Genomic DNA, 21,999 nt, shown 5'->3' with positions numbered 1-21,999 from the left:
AGTTCGGAGCACCGCGGGTCCCAAAAGCATGCGGCCTCGGTTGACGCATGGCGGTTGATTGGACGTGGGCGTCTCCGCTTCCCCATGCTGCCTCGGCAACTGCTTGTCCTGACAAAAGGCTGGCGCGGACAGTTCTTGCCTTCATTGCTTCTTTATCGCCTCACCCCAGATCCCCTTTCTCGCTCTTCGCCGCCGCTACCTCCAGATCTGCTCCAACCTTGCTCTGCATCTGCCGCCCATGGCGCCGCGCAACGTCAAGACTTCCTCGGCTCCGGTTTGGTACGAGCCTGCTCTTGAGGCGCCCACCGTCACAGAGAAGAGCCTCGCCTCCGTGCGTCTACTGACGACGGGGGAGAGCAATGAGTGGGGGAAGACGGAGCTCCGGCTCGCCTCCGACTAGCCGGAGCCTGAGGGAAGCACCTTCTTCCCTTTCTTCTCGAGCAGCGCCGCCGTTGGGTTGGTCCCCCCTTTCTCCGATTTTTTTATGAAGTCCTCGACCACTACGGTCTGCAGGCGTTGCATCTCCATCCCAACTCTGTCCTCCTCCTGTCCATCTTCGCCTACTACTGTGAGGCTTACCTAGGCGTGATGCCGTCTGTGGCGCTCTCGCACCATTTCTTCTTCCTCCGTGTCAGCGAAACGCACATCTCCGGATGCGCTAATTTCATCGCATGTGGCAAGGCTAACTCGATCTCGAGCACCGGGAAGAGGGCCGACAACATTCGGTCCAAATGGGTCATGATGGACGCCAAGCATGCCGACCCGCGTCTGGCGTTACCAACAGCGGCGCCCCCTTCCAAAGGGGGGGGGGTGGCCCAAGGCGGAGCTTGTCGATGAGTGGGCATCATCAGTGTTGGGGCAGATGATGACCGACTTGAAGCCAGGCAACGTGAGGGCTGCCAAGGTAATGGGGGCGATGCTGCTGAGGGAGTTCTTGACGCTGCCGGTCGCCCCACTCCAGGCGCGCGCGCGTCCCCTATGGGAGCTTGAAGAAGAGGGAAACAAGACCCGCCTGAGGCCGGGGGACCTGCCTGGCGATGAATTGGACGCCGTCGTGCGCCTCATAGTCGGGGAAACTAGGAGTACCCGCCTAGCGCCTTCGTTCCCTTATTTCAACGCAGGGACCGGGAGGAATTTGTCGACTCCAGGCCGACTTTTGATGCGCGTGGGCTGGTGCCGCCGGCGCTTCCGGGAGCTCCTCTAGCACAGAAACCGGTGGAGGTGTCTTCTGACAAGTCCCGCGGAGTGGGGGAAGAGGAGGTGGACTCGGAGAAGACTCTGGAAGAGGTGGGGGAGACTTCCCCTCTGAGCAAGGCCGAGATTCTCCGCGCCCTTCCTGATGATGCCGAGGCCGACGCCTACCAAGGGGAGAGGGAGCAACCCCTCGTCCCGACGAGGGGTAGGTCGTCGCTGGTGGCCCGTGGTGCCGCTTCCGCCCTGACACCTCCTGGGGCCGGATCCGGTTCTGCCTCCGCACCACCTGGCGCCGCTGGGGCCCGAATGCCTGCTCCTCAGGTCCCGAAGCTGTTAGACCTCAAGCTCCCCAAGCGGAAGTATGTTGCGGTGGCTCAGTAAGTGTCCTAAGCTTCGCCTTGTCCTTGTTTGTACTCGTCATTTCCTGATGCTCGCCCTTGGTCGATCAGGCCGACGTCTTCGGCGAAGAAGAGGAAGGAAGACGCAGCGGCTGTGCCTCCCCCCACGGAGAAAGGAGGTAGCAGCGCCCGCATCTCCCCAGCCCGGTCGTCCTCGCGAGGCCAAGAGGAGCATCGCCGCAGGGAGTCAACCCCAGGATCCCGCTGGCTCCGGAGGTGCCGGCGCCTAGTGCGGCTGATGAGGTCCTAGCTGCTCCGGAACCCGCGATCCCCCAGGCCCTGGTGATGATGTCGCCTCCTCCCGCTGCTGCACCTCCACTCCCAGGTTCTTCTGCTGCTGTTGCTCTGGAGCGTGCTCTTTCGGAGATGACTTAGCTGCAGGCAGATCTCCTGAGCGCGGACCCACGTCTTGTGGCCGGGCGCCTGGAGCTGGCCTCGGGCTGGCTCCACTCTGACTTGGTTGTTCGCATGGCGCTGGGCCAGGCCGCTGCGGCTTCCGAGAAGGAGAAGCAGAGTGCCGCCAACGCCGCAGCCGATCGTGAGATGGCGCTGAAAGACGCCGAGGCCGCCCGTGACCGCTGCCGGGTGCTTGAGGACGAGTTGCAGAGCCTGCGCGACAAGCATGCCGAAGAAGCACGCTGCCGCCAAGCGAAGGAGGAGGTGAAGGCCCGGGAGGACGCCGTGAAGAACCGCGATGCTGAGCTGGCGGAGTTGGAGAAGACGCAGGCCGCCGAGCGGAGCCGGTTGGAAGGGCTGGAGTGGAAGGCGAAGGCGAGGGAGGCCGATCTTGACGCCAAGGCCCGTGTCCTGGCCGAAGATCTCGCGGCATTCGCCGACCTCGAGGAGAGGTCAAGCAAGGCGTCGAAGACGCTCTACAAGCACGGCCTGGAGAAGTCGCTGGCCACCGACGAGGACGGCCCCGCTCGGCTGCTTCCTCTCTTGGTGAAGGTGCTTGAGGAGGTCGTTGATGGCCTCGGTCCCATGGTGGAGGCAGAAGCTCGCGTCCTATCCTCGGCTGCGCTGACTCGCGTCTTCAGCCACCTGCACCTTCACGACCCCAACGCTGGCCTTGACGAGCTGCTGGAGCCTGTAGCTGAAGATTAGTGCGAGGCCGCCGCCGCGGCCGTCCAAGGTCAGGTGGAGGCCTTGCTGAAGTAGTTCCGCGGCTTTGTCTCCGCTCCTCTGTCCGGCGATGTCACCGATCCTGCAGCTGGTGGTGAAGGTGAAGATAAAATTGCTCACGGGGGAGCACCTTCCGCAGGCGACGGCGACGTCTAGAGGTGACCCGCGGCTATTCTTCCCGTTCCGTTCCTGCAACATGTATCAGGCCTCGTGGAGGCGTTTAGACTTTTCATTTGGTATTGTGAGGACAATATGCTTGTAATATTTGCTTCGAGATTTTGCGATTTCCTTCCTATTTGCTTTGCGTTCTGCGTCGGCAGAGCCCGGCCCCGCGCATACCTCAACCGCCATTGGGCCGACCGGAGACCAGGACGGACCAAGGAGTGAGGGGCTATGTGACCAGTTAGGCTCCTGAGTCGCGATGCTCACGAGTCCCCCTTGACGCGCAAACAACTTATAGGGAGAGTTCGCGAGGGTAGACTAATGTTCTACGTCGGCAAAGCCCGGCCCCGCGCATACCTCAACCGCCATTGGGCCGACCTAAGACCAGGACGGACCAAGGAGTGAGGGGCTACGTGACCAGTTAGGCTCCTGAGTCACGATGCTCAGGAGCCCCCCTTGAGATGTGAAAGTGCGTTATATGGACTAGAGGGGGGGTGAATAGGCGATTTTTATGAATTCTTCACTAAGGAATTTGTGGCCGAGGAAATTCCTTAGCGAAGAACTACTTGCAGTGGAATAAGTACTCAAAAGTATGCATAGCAGAACACAAGCATAGTCATCATGATGAAATGAGGACAAGCACAGAGTACAGAAAGCGTCAACACAGGATAGCACAGGATGAAGACAAACAGACTGAAGAAATTGAACTGAGGAAATTGAGAAAGTCTTCAGTCAAAGTCTTCAAACACAGATATGAACAAGGCACAACACAGTAATGAGGAAATGAAAGAGTTGAGGAAATAGAACCAGTAGGCTTGGTGAAGACAATGATTTGGTAGACCAGTTCCAACTGCTGTCTCAGTTGTACGTCTGGTTGGAGCGGCTAGGTATTTAAACCTGAGGACACACAGTCCCGGACACACAGTCCTCACCGTATTCTCCTTGAGCTAAGGTCACACAGACCTCGCCCAATCACTCGTGGTAAGTCTTCAGGTGACTTCCAAACCTTCACAAACTCGGTCACTCGGCGATCCACAATTTCCTCTTGGATGCTCTAGACCATGACGCCTAACCGTCTGGAAGAAGCACAGTCTTCAAAGGTAACAAGCGTCGGATCCACGCAGGATCAATCTCTTCAGTGATGCTCAATCACTTTGGGTTTGTAGGTGTTTGGGTTTGGGTTTTCCTCACTTGATGATTTTCGCTCAAAGTCCTCGGAGGATGGGATGCTCTCAAATGACAAGTGTCAGTTTCTCTCGGAGCAGCCAACCAGCTAGTGGTTGTAGGGGGCGGCTATTTATAGCCTAGGGAGCAGCCCGCATGATAAGACATAAATGCCCTTCAATGATATGACCGTTAGGTGGGTAGATATTTTGGGACAGCTGGCGCATAGCACAGCAACGGTCGGAAATTTGAGTATCAAATTCCTCAGGGCTATCATGTTCCTCACTGTGTAGGCAATCCGCACTGGCGAATTCCTAACTCCTCAGTCAGAACAAATTCCTCAGAGACCAGAAGAACTTCGTCTCTGTCACTGAAGAATATGACTGAACTGTATGAGATTTCCAATGGCTTCACTCGAAGGGATTGGTAGGTGTAGGATTTTGAGTTGAGCATCACATGGAAATTTTTCCTTAGTATTTCCTCGACCCCCTTTAACAGTACGGTGTTTCCTATGACTCAAGAAAGAGAAAATGAAACTACGAAAACAAAAGTCTTCACGCTTCATGTTCCTCAAATGAATACCAAGTCTTCAAGGTCACACCAATTTCTTCACTTTCAAAGTCTTCAGAAAGTCTTCAGAAATCCAAAGTCTTCAGTCGAAGAACTTCATTTTTAGGGGTCGACTTTCTCTGTAAATATCAAACTCCTCATAGACTTATAGACCTGTGTACACTCATAAACACATTAGTCCCTTAACCTATAAGTCTTCAATACACCAAAATCACTAAGGGGCACTAGATGCACTTACAATCTCCCCCTTTTTGGTGATTGATGACAATATAGGTTAAGTTTTCAACGGGGATAAACATATGAAGTGTAAATACTGATATTGAGGAATTTGATTGCAAGATATAGAAGAACTCCCCCTGAAGATGTGCATAGTGAGGAATTTGCTTTTGAAGCAATGCACACTTGAAGAGTTGAATCATGGAGATCTCCCCCTATATCTTGTAATTCATACACGCATTTGACATAATATATGAAGAATTTGAAATGCATGATGAAATATGGTGACTGATGTAATTCAGCATGCGTGCAATAACATTAACGAGGAATAAGCATGCAGAAGAAACAGCAAAAGTATCAGGCCACCATAGAGTTTAAGTTTACAACTCGATCCAACAAAGTCATCAGAAGAACGAGAGTTGTAACTTAGAAAAAAACGCCCATATAAGATAGACCCGCTTGAAGACTAACTCAAATTTCTCCCCCTTTGTCATCAAATGACCAAAAGGTTCGAAAATGAGGACTAACGCCCCTGAAGAATATCAAGTTGATGAAGGAGCGTCAGCGTTGTTGGGGTCGTTTGTTGTAGTAGGGCCTGCCGCAGTGTCGTCCAAGTCTTCATGTTCATCAGTGTCACGTGATGAAGAATAGGAGCTGGCCACCAAGGAAGGAACCTTGACCTTCTTGTACTTCTTCGGAGGAGGTGCAGCCCAGTCAAAATCTTCCTTGAGACCCATTTTCTTCAGATCTTCTTCACCATATATGTGCGACAGAACAGCCCAGGTGCGGTTGAGGGTTTCATGAAGGTAGTAATGGTTTTTCTTCACTGCATTGTGGGTAGCAGTCATGTTGTGAAGAATTGAACCAAACTGACGCTTGACCCATTTGTGATTGCGATCAACCTTCTGGTGAAGACTGAGGAGAAGCTCACGGTCAGTCATCACCCTGGGAGCTGTGCCTTGAGGATTTTGCTTGGGTGCGTTGGCGGCAGAGTCATGGGTGGCAGAGTCATCATTGGTGGAGTAGGATGCAGCCTTGCGAAATTGACCATCCAATGGACGAATGCCTTCATCAATTACAGCAGTAGCCTTGCCCTTTTCATCAGCTGAGGAAAATGTCCGTTTGAGGACTTCAATCGGGGGCAAGTAGCTGCAATGGTTCAGTGTATCAGCTTTGTAGTTGAGTGAAGACCTTGTTCTGATGAATCTCATAATCCACGGAGCATAAGGCTTCAACTCAAATGGTGACATTGCGACATTGGCCAGAGTCCTCATGAAGAAATCATGGAAGTTGACAGGAACGCCATGAATGATATTGAAAAGCAGATTCTTCATGATGCCAACGACTTCTTCTTCATTCGAGTCGTGGCCCTTGATAGGACTCAATGTCTTCGTCAGAATGCGATAGACAGTCCGAGGCACATATAACAATTCCTTCACAAGGAATTTTGTTCTTGGGGCCTGACCTGGCTTCAAAGGCTTCATCAGCACTTGCATATAGTGATTTGTAAGCTCAGGTTCATTGTAGACGCAACAAGCACCTTCAAGGGGAGGACTGAGAGGCAAAGCACGAAGCAATTCAGTAGCTGGTGCTTTGTAGTGAGTATTTTCAGACATCCAGTCCAGCACCCATGAATTCACATCTTCAGAGTCTCCGGTGATGTGCAGAGTTGCATAAAATTGAAGAATGAGCTCTTCATTCCAATCACATATGTCAGTGCAGAAATTTAACAGTCCAGCGTCGTAAAGAACACTGAGGACTGGCCCGAAGCATGGCAGAGATTCCATATCCACGTGAGGAATGTGCTCATGATCGAAGACTTTGTCTTTGTTGAACAGCACTGAGGAATAAAAATTTGCCTGGCTGGCAGTCCAGAAACGCCTCTTCCTAATGCGAGCAGAGTCATAGGGTTGTAGTCAGTGAAGAATACGTGCTCGCCGAAGAAATCATTAGCCTTGAATTTTTGCTTCCTTGAGAATGGATCCTTTGGCTTGGGCAGAGGAGTGTCAGTCAGTTGCATGACAACCTCAGGAATCGCAATCTCAGGTTCTTCAGGCTGAGGAATTTCTGGTTCCTCTTCAGTGGCAGCCTGGGTCTTCAATTCTTCATTTTCATTTTCTTCAGCACTAGCGGCTGGAATGTCTTCATGAGCTTCATCAGATCCCATTTGAACTGTAGTTGCTGGGGACTGAGGAATTTGTTGCAATGCAGTGAAGAGTGGAGAATTGGGGTGCTGACTTTCCCAAAAGTCATCATTCATCACTGGTGTGGTACAGCCAATGTCCACATCTTCATCTTCCATTTCTTCAGCAGTAAACTGAGGCATAGGCGAGGAAACTGTGGGGGTTGAAGGGATTTTATCCACTTCAATTTCTTCATCCATCTGCTCTGACGAAGCAGCAGAAGGATTTTCTTCATCAGATCCGCTAGGGATCACATATTCTTCATCAAAAGGGACGATTTCCTTTGATGGCATGGAGGAAACTGGAACAACATCAATTGGATTAGCAAATGAGCTTGTCAATTTCTTCATCTTCTTCGGTGCTGAAGAATCTGAAGGAGCTGATGCTTTCCTTTTCTTCACTGCTGCACGCTCTGCAGCCTTGGTCTTCTTCACATCTGATGCAGATGGAAGGATTGGAGTTGGAGTAGGCGCAGGAGGAGCAGAGGAATGTGGTTGATTTTCTTCAGGCACAACTGATGCAGTTGCCCTGACCTCTTCATTTTCTTCAGGCGCACCACTAGTGGGTGCCCTGGCAATTTCATCAGCGGCTGGAATGCAGTCATCAGCCCTGGAACTCACATTTTCTTCAGCAGCCTGATTGTCATCAGCGGTGCTGGCATGTTCTTCAGTTGGCTGAGCAGATGCTTCAGCCTGAGGAATTTCTTGTTGCGATGGGGCTGCAACATTTGAGGTGAACATCTTAGTCAGTTTAACAAACCTGACCTTGGCTCCTTTCCAATCAGCATAGTAAGCATTGAAATCATCGCTGAGGACTTTGATTTCAGACTGGATCTTCACAAGTTCATCAGTTGTCATAGAGACAACGTTGTTCTTCAGGAATTTCTCCTTCCTGTACTGTGCTTTCTTGAGCTGCCTGGCCTTCTCAAATTTCCATTTTTCTTCTTGGATGAAGGCAGTCAGCATATGACTTTGACCAGGAGTCAGCTTGAAGTCAGGCATAGGAGTGTTTGGGTCCTTGTGCCAGAGATCAATGTAATCGAGGATCAACTTTGGATCCAAAAGCAGAGGCACATTTGTGCCCTTGGCTCTAGCGGCCCTGACTTGCCTATCTCTGATGATTTCAGCAAGTTCTTCATCATCAGCTTCGTCTTCTTCAGACGACACTTGGAAGGCGACCTGCTTCTTGTCAGGACTTGGGCGAGAGCCTCGTCCAGCAGTGGTCTTTGTCTTCAGCAGAGAGGGTCCTGTTGAAGAATTTGGTGCAGCTGAGGAACTAGTTGAAGCTCCTGAGGCAATAGAGATACCTGTAGTCCTTTGGCACGTGGCAAGATGCACAGGTGCTGAGGATTTGGTCGGAGCAGCTGAGGACTTTGGAGGAGCAGGAGCAGCGTGAGGAATTGGCCGTGAGGGCTTAGCTGAGGAAATTGGCCATGAGGGCATTGAAGAAGAGGCACTTGGCTTGTGCGCAGGCTTCTTTGCCATGGATTTCTTCGGCCTTACAGAGGCCTCAGCAGCAGCAGCAGCAGAATCTTCATTGAATTTCTTCACTGCATCTTTTGCCTATTTGGCCAGCTTGGCCTAGCGCTTGGCCCATTCTTCAGGAAAATCCTCACCGCATTTGATGCTAATGGGATCTGCTTCTTGGCCAGGTGCCAATGGTGGTCTTGAGCATGGAGGGGTAACAGCGAATTTCTTCATGTACTTTGGAGTCACATACCTGTACTCCCTCCACTCTAGTGCCCGTCTCCTCTCTATCTTTTGAATGCGCACCTTGCGCTGATTTTTATCCTCCTCAGGGGGTGTGCAGTACCCAGCATAAATGTCCTCAGGGATTTCAAAAGCAGTGTTGACCTCAGGCCTCTTTCCTCCTTTCTGTGGCTTCTTACCGTCAGCCATTTTCTTCAGATGAGGAATTTGAACAATGGAATTCTCTGAAGAAGTATGCAACTTTTCTTCGAGGAACGCTGCAAATGAGTTAAGTTGATGAGAACCTAGTGATTCAGCAGCAGACATGAGTACCTGTGAACAGAGTATAGTTGCGAGGAATTTGGAGAGGTCATATGCGTTCTCAGAAGGTTTTTCAAAAAGAACAAGTTTGAGGAATTTGACCAGATGAGTCTTGAAGAATTTCACTAAGCGTTCTTTGTCTTAGGTTCCAGAGTTGTATAGATCGAAGATCCACACAATTGAGGAATCTTGAAGAAAAATGATGCTTAGAGAAACGAATCAAGAACAGATGACATGTGAGGTGTTTAGTGTGTAAAGAATTTGAAGAATAAACACCTTTGAAGATTTTGTAGAAATCATTTGAATCAAAGAGGGTAGTAAAAGTAACTTTTAATTACCCTGAACGAAGAACACGACGAACTGTGAGGTGGAGAAGTGAAGTTCGTCTGTGCAGATCTTCCACGCCCTAACTCGGCGGAGGAAGACGGCTACGGCGGCGGCGGAGTGAAGATTTCCGCGGCCGGCGCGAGTACGGCGACGACGAGGTCGAGGCAGTGAAGCTCTTCCTCACCGGCGACGATGAAGTAGCGGCGGCGCTAGGGTTTGAGAAGCTTGAGCTGGAGAGAGGTCGAGCAAAGTAAAGGCAGTGAGGAAGGGGAGAGGGGGTATTTATAGCCACGGTGAAAAACTGTTCGCCCGAAGAAATTGGACGAACGTGCCCCTGACCCTTCTCATTCGCTTGACATGTGTCACCCACGTACTGAGAAGTGGAGATCGTGTTAGATCGTGGGTGAATAGATAAGTATTTCATGGGATGCGGAACGGTTTGAGCGGCAAAGCCGAAAATTTGGATAAGATAAGTTAAAAGTTCCGTTCGCAAATTCTTCAGCTGACAAGGACACAGTGAAGATTTTGAACGAGTTTCAAATAGAACGCACATGAAGAATTGTGAATAGATTGGGTTGAGTATAGCATAGAGGGGGAAGGGTCCGATCACATTCACTTAGCAGAAAATAGCAACTTGAAGAATTAGCAATAAGTGAATGCTGTAGAGGACATAAACTCATATATATATATATATATATATATATATATATATATATATAGCCAATGAAGAAAAACAACGGAAACAGTGAAGATTTTGCAAAGTTGAAGATTTTGAACAACTGAGGAAAAACTCAAATTGAAGATTTTCAACTTTTGGTGGTGGCGTGACCCACCGTATAAGAATGATGATTTCAGACACCGCGTACAATTGTCGTAGGGTTCTGAGAATCAAATTCTTCGTTAATTTCTTCACACTTAGAGTGTTATTCTTCATTGATTGAAGAAAAACGTTTCTTCATGTGTTGCACATCTAAGTCATCAATTTTGCATAAGTGTTAGGATGAGTGTCCTTTTCAAAGAACATTCGAAGATTCTAGGATATTTAGCTCACACCGCAACTTGCTAAATCTCTTCTCATCCAAGGGCTTTGTGAAGATATCGGCTAGCTGTTCTTCAGTCTTCACATGCTCAATAGAAATGTCGCCCTTCAACACATGATCGCGAAGAAAATGATGATGAATCTGAATGTGCTTTGTCTTCGAGTGCTGAACTGGGTTGTGAGCAATCTTGATGGCACTCTCATTGTCACAGAAGAGAGGCACATTCTTCACGTTGACGCCATAGTCCTTGAGAGTTTGCTTCATCCACAGCAATTGAGCACAGCAAGAGCCAGCAGCAATGTACTCAGCTTCAGCAGTAGACAGTGATACGCAGTTCTGTTTCTTCGAGGACCAACAGACCAAAGATCGTCCGAGGAAATGACATGTACCAGATGTTGACTTGCGGTCCACACGATCACCAGCATAGTCAGAGTCAGAATATCCAATGAGATCAAAAGCCGAGCCCTTGGGGTACCATAATCCAAGTGTTGGTGTGTGAGCTAGATATCGAAGAATATGTTTCACAGCCTTATGGTGTGATTCCTTCGGTGTAGCTTGAAATCGGGCACACATGCAAACAATAAGCATAATATCTGGCCTAGATGCACATAAATACAATAAAGAACCAATCATGGAGCGGTATACCTTTTGATCGAAGTCAATACCATTTTCATCAGTGCACAGATGGCCATTTGTGGGCATCGGAATTTTGACGCCTTTGCAATCTTGCATGCCGAATTTCCTCAGTACATCCTTGAGGTATTTCTCCTGAGATATGAATATGCCATTGCGCTGTTGACGAATTTGAAGACCTAAGAAGAATTTCAACTCTCCCATCATAGACATTTGATATTCTTCACTCATCATATAGGCAAATTCATCACTATAACGTTGGTCAGTACAGCCAAAGATAATATCATCAACATATATTTGGCACACAAACAATTCACCATCATAAGATTTAGTGAAAAGAGTAGGGTCGAGTGAACCGGGTTTGAAGCCTTTCTTCATGAGGAATTCCTTCAAAGTATCATACCACGCCCGAGGGGCCTGCTTGAGGCCATAGAGGGCCTTATTGAGTCTGAAGACTTTGTCAGGATGCTTTGGATCTTCAAAACCTGGGGGTTGAGCAACATATACTTCTTCCTCAAGCTTACCATTGAGGAATGCACTTTTCACATCCATTTGATATAAAGTGATATCATGATGGTTAGCATAAGCAAGTAATATGCGAATAGCTTCAAGTCTAGCAACAGGTGCAAAAGTTTCATCGAAATCAATTCCTTCAACCTGTGTGTAGCCTTGAGCTACAAGCCGTGCCTTATTCCTCACCACAAGGCCATTTTCATCTTGCTTGTTGCGGTAGATCCACTTTGTGCCAATGATATTGTGCTTTGCGAGGATCTGGACGTTTAACCAGTTCCCAGACGTTGTTGAGCTCGAACTGATGTAATTCTTCTTGCATGGCCTGAATCCACTCAGGCTCCAGAAATGCTTCATCTACCTTAGTGGGCTCTGTGATAGAGACAAAAGCATAGTGCCCACAAAAGTTAGATAAATGTGAAGCTTTTGAGCGTGTGAGAGGACCTGGTGCTTCAATGTCATCGATGATCTTTTCAACTTGCACTTCTTTTGCAACGCGAGGATGAGTTGGTTGTCGTCGAGGAATTTGATCAGCATTTTCTTCAGCACCATTTTCTTCAGCATTTCTTCAGGTGCATTAGCTCGACGTTCTTCACGTTCTGGAATGAATTCTTCAGCAGATTCTTCGGTAGGAATGACATCCTCAGTAGCCTTGAACTTGATAGTTTCCTCAGGTGCTGGTTCATCTATCACAGAGGTAGGTGCTCTCTTTGCGAGCCATTAGTTTCATCGAACCGCACATCTACAGTTTCAACAACCTTGTGAAGAACGTTGTTGAAGACTCTGTAGGTGTGCGAGTCCTTTCCGTAACCAAGCATAAAACCTTCATGTGCTTTCGGTGCAAATTTAGCATTGTGATGAGGATCTCTAATCCAACATTTAGCACCGAAGACTTTGAAATAACTCACATTGGGTTTCTTGTCAGTGAGGAGTTCATAGGCAGTCTTCTTGAAGAATTTGTGAAGATATACCCTGTTGATGATGTGGCACGCAGTATAAATTGCCTCAATCCAGAAGTGACGAGGCGTCTTGTACTCATCAAGCATAGTGCGAGCCATCTCAACAAGAGTTCTGTTCTTGCGCTCCACGACGCCATTTTGCTGAGGAGTGTAAGGAGCAGATAACTCATGAGTAATACCAAGTTCATCAAGATAGTCATCAAGACCAGAATTCTTGAACTCAGTTCCATTGTCACTTCTGATGTGCTTGATCTTCACACCAAAGTTGGTTGAAGCCCTCGAGGAAAATCGTTTGAAGACTTCCTGCACTTCATGTTTGTAAGTAACAATGTGTACCCATGTGTAACGAGAGTAATCATCAACAATAACAAAGCCATAGAGAGATGCGTCATTTGTGACTGCTGAGTAATGGTTAGGACCGAAGAGATCCATGTGAAGCAATTCAAATGGTCGAGTAGTGGTCATGATAGTCTTCGCTGGATGCTTAGCCTTGGTCATCTTTCCAGCTTCACAAGCTCCACACAAGTGATCCTTGAGGAATTTGACATTCTCAATGCCAATGACATGCTTCTTCTTCGCAAGCGTGTGCAAATTCCTCATGCCTGCATGACCAAGTCGTCGATGCCATAGCCAGCCTTCTGAAGCTTTTGCAAGTAGGCACACGGCTGGTTGCGGTCCTGTAGAGAAATCAACAATATACAAGTCTCCTCTCCTAAAGCCTTCGAAGACTTTGGAATTGTCAGCTTCCATAACCACAACACAACGATACTTGCCAAAGACAACAACCATATCAAGATCACAAAGCATTGAGACAGACATGAGGTTGTATCCTAAGGACTCGACAAGCATGACTTTGTCCATGTGTCGATCCTTTGTGATCGCAACCTTACCTAGACCCAATACCTGACTTTTGCCTTTGTCAGCGAAGATGATATGCTTCAGATGCGATGGTGATAAGGGAGCATCCATCAATAGATTCTTGTCACCAGTCATGTGATTTGTACATCCACTATCGAGGACCCACTCAGTGGCTTTGGGTTGATCATCCTGCAGATGAATTAGTGCAGCTTACGAACTTCATATACTTCATCAGTGAAGAATATGACATCACAATTCATCAGACCAATTTCATCAAGCAATGCAACAGTTAAAGCAGTATGAGGACGTGAGAAATGAAAGTTCATTTCTTCATGATTAGCCTGCGTCCTTTCAGGCACTTTTCAGGTCTCCAGCAAATTCTTCAGACGTTTAAGTACGTCTGGAGACCTGACCCTGCATAAAAGATTAGTTCTTTTTCTTCACCACCCACATCTGAAGGGGTGGCAAAGAGTTCATCACTCTGTGAGCTCCATACGAGAAAGGTGGCATAGAAGCCAATCCATTTCGTTTCACATAAGAGGAGTTAGGGTAAGCATATGAATAAGCAGAGAAATTCTTCGAGGACTTATGAACATAATGATTAGAAGAATAATGCTCATATTCATAGCCCTTGGCTCTTCCCTGCGAAACAGAGTTGTTAGCACGATGATGTTCATATGAGGACTTTGATCCTTTTGAGGAATTTGATCCATGTGAGGAATTTGGTCCGTATGAGGACTTGGATCCATATGAAGAATTTGGTCCATATGAAGAATTTGATCTGGGGTTCCTATTCTTCACAGGTGGTGTCATGAGGACATTCACCTGAAGACTTTCAAGGCACCTTTTGGGAACCCAGATTTTCTTCATAGGAGAACCGTTCCTGCAGTTAGTGCCAACATATCTAGCAAATACTTCACCATTCTGATTTTTAAACAGTTTATAGTTGGAGTCAAATGACTCATCAGAAGAATGAGAAGATTCACATGTAAAGCCAGATAAATTAGATGGATCAACTGGAGGTCCCTTTGCAGCAACCCATGAGGTTTTGGGGTACTGCTCAGGCTTCCAATATGTACCATCAGCATTGAGTTTCCTCTCAAAGGCAATACCCTCTTTCCTAGGGTTCCTGTTGAGGATCTGCTTTTTAAGCACATCACAAAGAGTCTGATGCCCTTTGAGGCTTTTGTACATGCCTGTCATGTACAATTCCTTCAGCCCTGCATCGTCAGTGATACTAGCAATGTCCTCAGATGAGGAATTAGTGATAGCAGAGACAGTTGAAGAATTTGTAGCATTAGAAGCATTTGAACATTCAGGTGAAGAATTAGCAGATTCACGTTCAATGCATTTCAAACATGGAGGAACAAATTCTTCCTGAGCAGCGCTGATTTGTTGAGCAAGTAATGAATCGCGCTCCTTCTGAAGATCTTCATAACTCACTCTTAGCTTCTCAAGATCTTGCTTTCTTTGAAGAAATTCATAAGAAAGCTTCTCATGATCAGACAAGAGAGTGTTATGATGACCTTGAAGGTTGTCAAACCTAGTCTGAAGTCTCTGAAGATTTTCAGTCAAGGTTTTAGTGCGATCCATTTCTTCACCCAACATATCATCACTTTTGTCTAGCATGTTTTGAACCTTTTCAAAGGCCCTTTGTTGTTTCACAGCAATCTTAGCAAGTTTAGAATAGCTGGGCTTAAGGTTTTCATCAGATTCATTCTCACTTGATTCAGAGGAGGTATATTTGAGTACCTTGGCACCCTTTGCCATGAAGCAATAGGTGGGAGCGTAGTCATCATTGCCTTCATCAGCCTTGTTGGTGAGGTCATTTTCTTCAGTGTTGAAGATAGACTTGCTGACGAATGCAGTAGCGAGGGCTAGGCTCGCCACACCGGATTCGGAATCCTCAGATGCCTCCTCTTCCTCATTTTCTTCAGATTCAGCCTCAGAGTCCATTTCCTTGCCAATGAATGCCCGGGCCTTCTTGGAGCTGCTCTTCTGGTGAGATGAAGACTTTGAGGATTTTGATGATGAAGATTTTGAGGATTTCTTCTTTTTCTTCGCATCATCAGAACTGTAATCCTTGTATTTCTTCTTCTTTGATTCCTTTTCCCACTGAGGACAATCTTGAATGTAGTGTCCAGGTTTCTTGCATTTGTGACAAAGCCTCTTCTTGTAGTCACTGGATGAGGAATCATTGCTCCTTGAGGGTCTTCCAAAGCGACCACGTCTTGAGAACTTCTGGAATTTCTTCACGAGCAGTGGTAGATCATGGCTCAGTTCTTCAGGATCACCAAGGCTGCTGTCAGAGTCTTCATCTTCAGACTCGGAAACTGCCTTGGTCTTCAGTGCACGTGATCTGCCATAGCTCGAACCATAGAGATCTCTCTTTTCGGCAAGCTAGAACTCATGAGTATTTAGCCTCTCGAGGATATCAGCGGGATCAAGTGACTTGTAATCAGCACGCTCTTGTATCATCAAAGCCAGAGTATCAAATGAGGAATCAAGCGATCTCAGCAGTTTCTTCACCACCTAATGGTCGGTGATGTCAGTGGCGCCAAGTGCTTGAAGCTCATTTGAGATGTTAGTGAGGCGATCGAAGGTTTGTTGAACATTTTCATTGTCGAGTCTTTTGAAGCGGTTGAAGAGATTGTGAAGAACATCAACTCAAGAGTCACGCTGTGTTGAGACTCCTTCATTGACTTTGGACAGCCTATCCCAGATAAGCTTAGCAGTTTCCAAAGCACTCACTCTTCCATACTGCCCTTTGCTCAGATGGCCACATATGATATTCTTCGCTTGAGAATCGAGTTGCTTGAATCTCTTCACATCAGTAGCGTTCAGTGAGGGTGAGACAGAGGGAACACCATTTTCCACAACATACCAGAGATCATTATCAATTGCCTCAAGATGCATTCGCATCTTATTCTTCTAGTTGGGGTAGTCCGTCCCATTGAAGGTAGGACACCCAGCTGAGACCTTGATCATACTTGCAGTCGACATAACTAAAACTCCAGGTGGTTAAACCAAAATCACACAGAACAAGGGAGTACCTTGCTCTAATACCAATTGAAAGTGCGTTATATCGACTAGAGGGGGGTGAATAGGCGATTTTTATGAATTCTTCACTGAGGAATTTGTGGTTGAGGATATTCCTTAGCGAAGAACTACTTGCAGCGGAATAAGTACTCAAAAGTATGCATAGCAGAACACAAGCATAGTCATCATGATGAAATGAGGACAAGCACAGAGTATAGAAAGCGTAAACATAGGATAGCACAGGATGAAGACAAACAGACTGAAGAAATTGAACTGAGGAAATTGAGAAAGTCTTCAGTCAAAGTCTTCAAACACAGATATGAACAAGTGCACAACACAGTTATGAGGAAATGAAAGAGTTGAGGAAATAGAACCAGTAGGCTTGGTGAAGACAATGATTTGGTAGACCAGTTCCAACTGCTGTCTCAGTTGTACGTCTGGTTGGAGCGGCTAGGTATTTAAACCTGAGGACACACAGTCCCGGACACACAGTCATCACCGTATTCTCCTTGATCTAAGGTCACACGGACCTCGCCCAATCACTCGTGGTAAGTCTTCAGGTGACTTCCAAACCTTCACAAACTCGGTCACTCGGCGATCCACAATTTCCTCTTGGATGCTCTAGACCATGACGCCTAACCGTCTGGAAGAAGCACAGTCTTCAAAGGTAACAAGCGTCGGATCCACACAGGATCAATCTCTTCAGTGATGCTCAATCACTTGGGTTTGTAGGTGTTTGGGTTTGGGTTTTCCTCACTTGATGATTTTCGCTCAAAGTCCTCGGAGGATGGGATGCTCTCAAATGACAAGTGTCAGTTTCTCTCGGAGCAGCCAACCAGCTAGTGGTTGTAGGGGGCGGCTATTTATAGCCTAGGGAGCAGCCCGACATGATAAGACATAAATGCCCTTCAATGATATGACCGTTAGGTGGGTAGATATTTTGGGACAGCTGGCGCATAGCACAGCAACGGTCGGAAATTTGAGTATCAAATTCCTCAGGGCTATCATGTTCCTCACTGTGTAGGCAATCCGCACTGGCGAATTCCTAACTCCTCAGTCAGAACAAATTCCTCAGAGACCAGAAGAACTTCGTCTCTGTCACTGAAGCATATGATTGAACTGTATGAGATTTCCAATGGCTTCACTCGAAGGGATTGGTAGGTGTAGGATTTTGAGTTGAGCATCACATGGAAATTTTTCCTTAGTATTTCCTCGACCCCCTTTTTCAGTACGGTGTTTCCTATGACTCAAGAAAGAGAAAATGAAACTACGAAAACAAAAGTCTTCACGCTTCATGTTCCTCAAATGAATACCAAGTCTTCAAGGTCACACCAATTTCTTCACTTTCAAAGTCTTCAGAAAGTCTTAAGAAATCCAAAGTCTTCAGTCGAAGAACTTCATTTTTAGGGGTCGACTTTCTTTGTAAATATCAAACTCCTCATAGACTTATAGACCTATGTACACTCATAAACACATTAGTCCCTTAACACCAAAATCACTAAGGGGCACTAGATGCACTTACAACGTGCAAACAATTTCCATACCTGCCCTCGCCGAGGCCTCAGGAGGGGCGCGTGACGCTCAGGTCCGAGAGACCTGGTTGGGTGGCGTGCACTCGGGCATGACCCGAGCGCAGCCCCCGTGCACAGCCCCCTCGCGCGGCTCTCCCGAGGGGAGGCGTTGCGGTGAGGCTGGACGCTGAGCTCTGGGCTCCCTGAGGTTGGTACGACCGTGGGGCCGCCCTCGGTTGTTTATCACCAGCGCGGAGCATAGTGCTTCCGCTTGTGCACGGGCATAGCCGCTCCTCAGCAGTGTCGATAGCCAGCGCGGAGCATGGTGCTTCCACTTGTGCGTGGGATGGGGAGCCCTCCGGGAGGAGCCCCCGGGGCGTGTACAGCCCCGCCCTGACACGTGGCTTGCACGGCAAGGCTGCGAGGTGTATCTGGGCACTCGTGAGCCAGCGCGGGACTCACGAGGCCCTACCTCAAGGCGGATTGCGCCTGGTCTTGAGTCTTGGTAATTGTGTGTTCCTGCAAGGCGGTTAGATGCAAGCACTCTACGTCCTCAGGTCCCGGCCCTCGAGCGAGCTCAGCCGCCGCAGGTATGCCACGTCGCGATGCCGTGGTCAAGGCCAGGGGGTGAGGGCTGGAGAGCCAGTAAGAGCTCCTGAATCGCGATGCTCAGGAGCCCCCCTTTTAACGCGCAAGCGAATTGCATAGGATGAACAGACCCGTGGTGGGCGGCGATCGAGCAAGCGATAGCCGTGGGCAGGCTAAGCATGGAGAGCAATTCAACTTGGATAAATGCAGGAAGATACATGCCACCGGGTCCGGCCCGAGCGGCTTGGGGATGATGCAGCCCGAGGGGCGCCCCCAGCAAGGTAAGCTAAAGACGTAAGCAAAAGGGATACATGCCATAGAGACGGACCCATGCAGCCTGGGAATAATGCAACCCAAGGGGCGCTCCCAGCTAAACGAGCTTGGTAGAGGTCACCTGGTTCTGTAGACGAAGTAGAGTTGGTGCAGCTGAAGGCGTGCGTTGAAGAAATGACCCCTCATGAGCCGCCGGAGCCCTGAGCCTCGGGAGGCTCTGGGGGCTCGGGAGGTTCCCTGAAGACTGTCTCCATCTACTCCAGAACGGCGTGGTACCTGGCCTCCTGAGCCGCCAGGACACGCCGCACGTTGCGCTGATAGGCCGACGCCACGCTCGGCAAGCCAAAGGGCATACGAACGTAGCTGTGCGGCGGGCCCTCCCAGCGGCCCACACGCGAAGGCCAGAAGCGCTCCTGCGATGCGGCCCTGCTGAGCCCTGGGACGTCGATACAGACACGCAGCCCAGCATCCTCAACGGGATGAGGGGCTGCGCCTCGTGAGCAGCGGCCGCCGCGCATGGCTCTTGCGTCTTGCAGTTCCTGGGTGGTCTTGGCGATGAATTCCTGAGTGGTGGGCACTCCTTGCCCTGTGCTCTCCTGAGGGACACGCGCCGCGAAGCACGCCTCCAAGTGGTGCCCAAGCGCCTCCCTCGTGAGGTTGGCAAGGTCTGAGGCTCTCCAGAAGAGAGCCCCGAGCCCTGCCCGAGGTGGGCGCCGGGCACGCTTTCCTATGCGATGGAGGGAGGCGCCCCTGGGACGGGCGCTGATCCGGATGAGACTCCTGCCGCGATGCCATCCTCATGAGGTCCTGCGCAGCGCAGCTGCTTCTTCTTGGGGATGGCCTCCGTAGGGCCCTCGCTTCTGCTGTCGGGGTCGTCGATTGCTGCAGCTTGGAAGGCGCGCTCGAGGGAGCACACCGCATCCCTCTCTTCACATGGGACGGTGATGATCCCTCCGCTTCCTGGCATCTTGAGAACGTTGTAGCCGTGATGGGTGACTGCCATGAACTTGGCCAGGGCTGGATACCCGAGGATAGCATTGTACGGCAGGTGGATGTGCGCGACGTCGAAGTCGATGAGCTCGGTGCGGTAGTTCTTGCGCTCCCCGAAGATGACAGGCAGGCGGACCTGCCCTATCGGTGTGGTGGAACCGTCGGTCACTCCTGAGAAAGGCTTGGTGGGCTGGAGCTGTTCATATGGCACTTGGAGGTTGTCGAACGTGTCGACGGATAGGACGTTGAGCCCTGCGCCGCCGTCGATGAGGGTCTTGGTAACCTGCACATTGCTGATGACTAGGGAACGCAACATACGGAGGGCGCCAGCGGTGGCTGCGCACTTGAGGTGATCTGTCGAGTTGAAAGTGATGGCTCCTTGGGACCACTTGAGTTGGCGCGTGGCCTCGAGCTTGGGAAGCACCGGGTTCACCTTGCGAGCGAACTGTTTGAAGATGCGCTGAGAGGCTAGGGCCTGGGCGCCGCCCAAGATGCAGGCGATCGCACGCAGCTCCTGGAAGCCCCCAGCCCCCTCATCCTGGTAGTGGTCGTCGTTCCTTCTTGGTGGCGGCAGCAGAGGAAGACCGGTGTTGCCTTGGGGGTGATTCTCACGAGGCGGGTCCCTCCAGACGCCCTTGCGAGGTTGGTCCTGCCAGCGGTCCACACGAGGCCGGTCGCGCCACTCCTGGCGCGGGCCAGGGTCGTCCCAGCGTCCGCCTCCATGTCCTCCTCCGCGGCCGTAGCCCCGGTCGCTGCGCTCGGGGCGTCGACCGAAGTGTCCTTCTCGTATGGCTCTGAGCTCTTGACAGTCGCTGGTGTTGTGTGTGTTCAGGTTGTGGAAGGCGCAGAACGGCCGGCTGTTCTTGGAAGACTCGGGCTGATCTCTACCCCGCTTGGTGTCGGGCTCCGCTGCGAGCACAGCTGCCTCCTTGCGCTTCACGTCCTTGGCCTTGGTTTTCTTCTCCTTCGCGCCCACGGCTGGCAGCTCAAGGAGAGAGAGGCGCCCCTCCTCAGCTCTTGCGCACTTGCTCGCCAGGTTGAACAACTCCTGAGAGGTGCAGAACTCCTCGTGGATGGCGAGCTCTTCCTTCATCTTGACGTCACGCAGGCCGTCTGAGAACGCGGAGATGATGGCTTCGTCCGTGACCTTGGGGATCTTGAGGCGGGTGTTGTTGAAGCACTGTATGTACTTCTGGAGGGTCTCTCCTGGTTGTTGCTTGATGCGGCGTAGATCACCTGCGGCCGGCCGGCGGTCGCGAGTGCCCTGGAAGTTGGCGACGAAGTGGTCGCGCATCTCGTCCCAGGAGGAGATCAAGCCGTGCTGCAGGTTCAGGAGCCAGGAGCGGGCTCCATCCTTGAGAGCCATGGGAAACCAGTTCGCCATGACTTTTTCGTCGCCGTTGGCCGCTTCGATGCTCAGCTCATAGAGCTACAGGAACTCCGGGGGGTCGGCGGTACCGTCGTAGCGAGGAGGCAGATCCGGCTTGAACTTGCCCGGCCAGGCGACGCTATGCAGCTCGGGGTGAAGGCGCGGCAGCCAGCCGTGGTTGCCGGGGCCCGCTTCGGAGGTGGAGCATGGTCTTGACGAGGTCCGCGCTGCGCCGCTGCGGGCGGTGCGCGGTCTTGACGAGGTGGCACGGGGAGCGCAGGTGCAGCTTCTCACGGCCGCAGAATTTCTTGGCAGCTTCTCTCTTCGCGCGCGGGCACTAGGCGTGGTGGATCACGCCACGGAGGCGCGCACCTTGGTGCCAAGGCACCGTCTTGGGGCAGAGGTGGTGGAGGCACGCCATGAGCCTCGTCGCCCGCGGCTGGTTGAAGAGGAGGTAGGGAGAGGGACGGCGCCGGGGAGCCCCCTGCGGCGCGGACGAGCTCGGCAACGCGGTCGAGCCACTCCTCATAGAGGTCGTCGATGGGGCGGTAGCGCAGGAGTTCGTTCGCCACGAGGAGCGTAGCCCGCGCCTCCATGGGAGCACGGCGCGCGTGAGACGAAGAAACGGCAGGGGTCAGCGATGGAGTGGCGGTGCGGCCATCCTGCCGCACCGAAGGATGTAGCGAGGGCGCCTGCTGCTCGTTCCCCGCCGGGCGGTGGCAGCGTTGGCGGCGGGTGATGGAGAACGATGAGGTGGCCCGCCAACGGGATCCGTCTGAGCGACACGGGCGGTGAGGGCAGCCCAACGCTCAGCTCGAGCATGGCGAGCGTCCGCCATGGAGACGACGAAGCGACGGAGCGAGAACTGATGGAAGGGAAGCTAC

This window comes from Triticum aestivum, chromosome 1D (assembly GCF_018294505.1).
Source record: "Triticum aestivum cultivar Chinese Spring chromosome 1D, IWGSC CS RefSeq v2.1, whole genome shotgun sequence".
NCBI lineage: Eukaryota > Viridiplantae > Streptophyta > Magnoliopsida > Poales > Poaceae > Triticum > Triticum aestivum.
The sequence above is the reverse complement of the archived record's forward strand: the minus strand, read 5'-3'. Positions refer to the sequence as shown.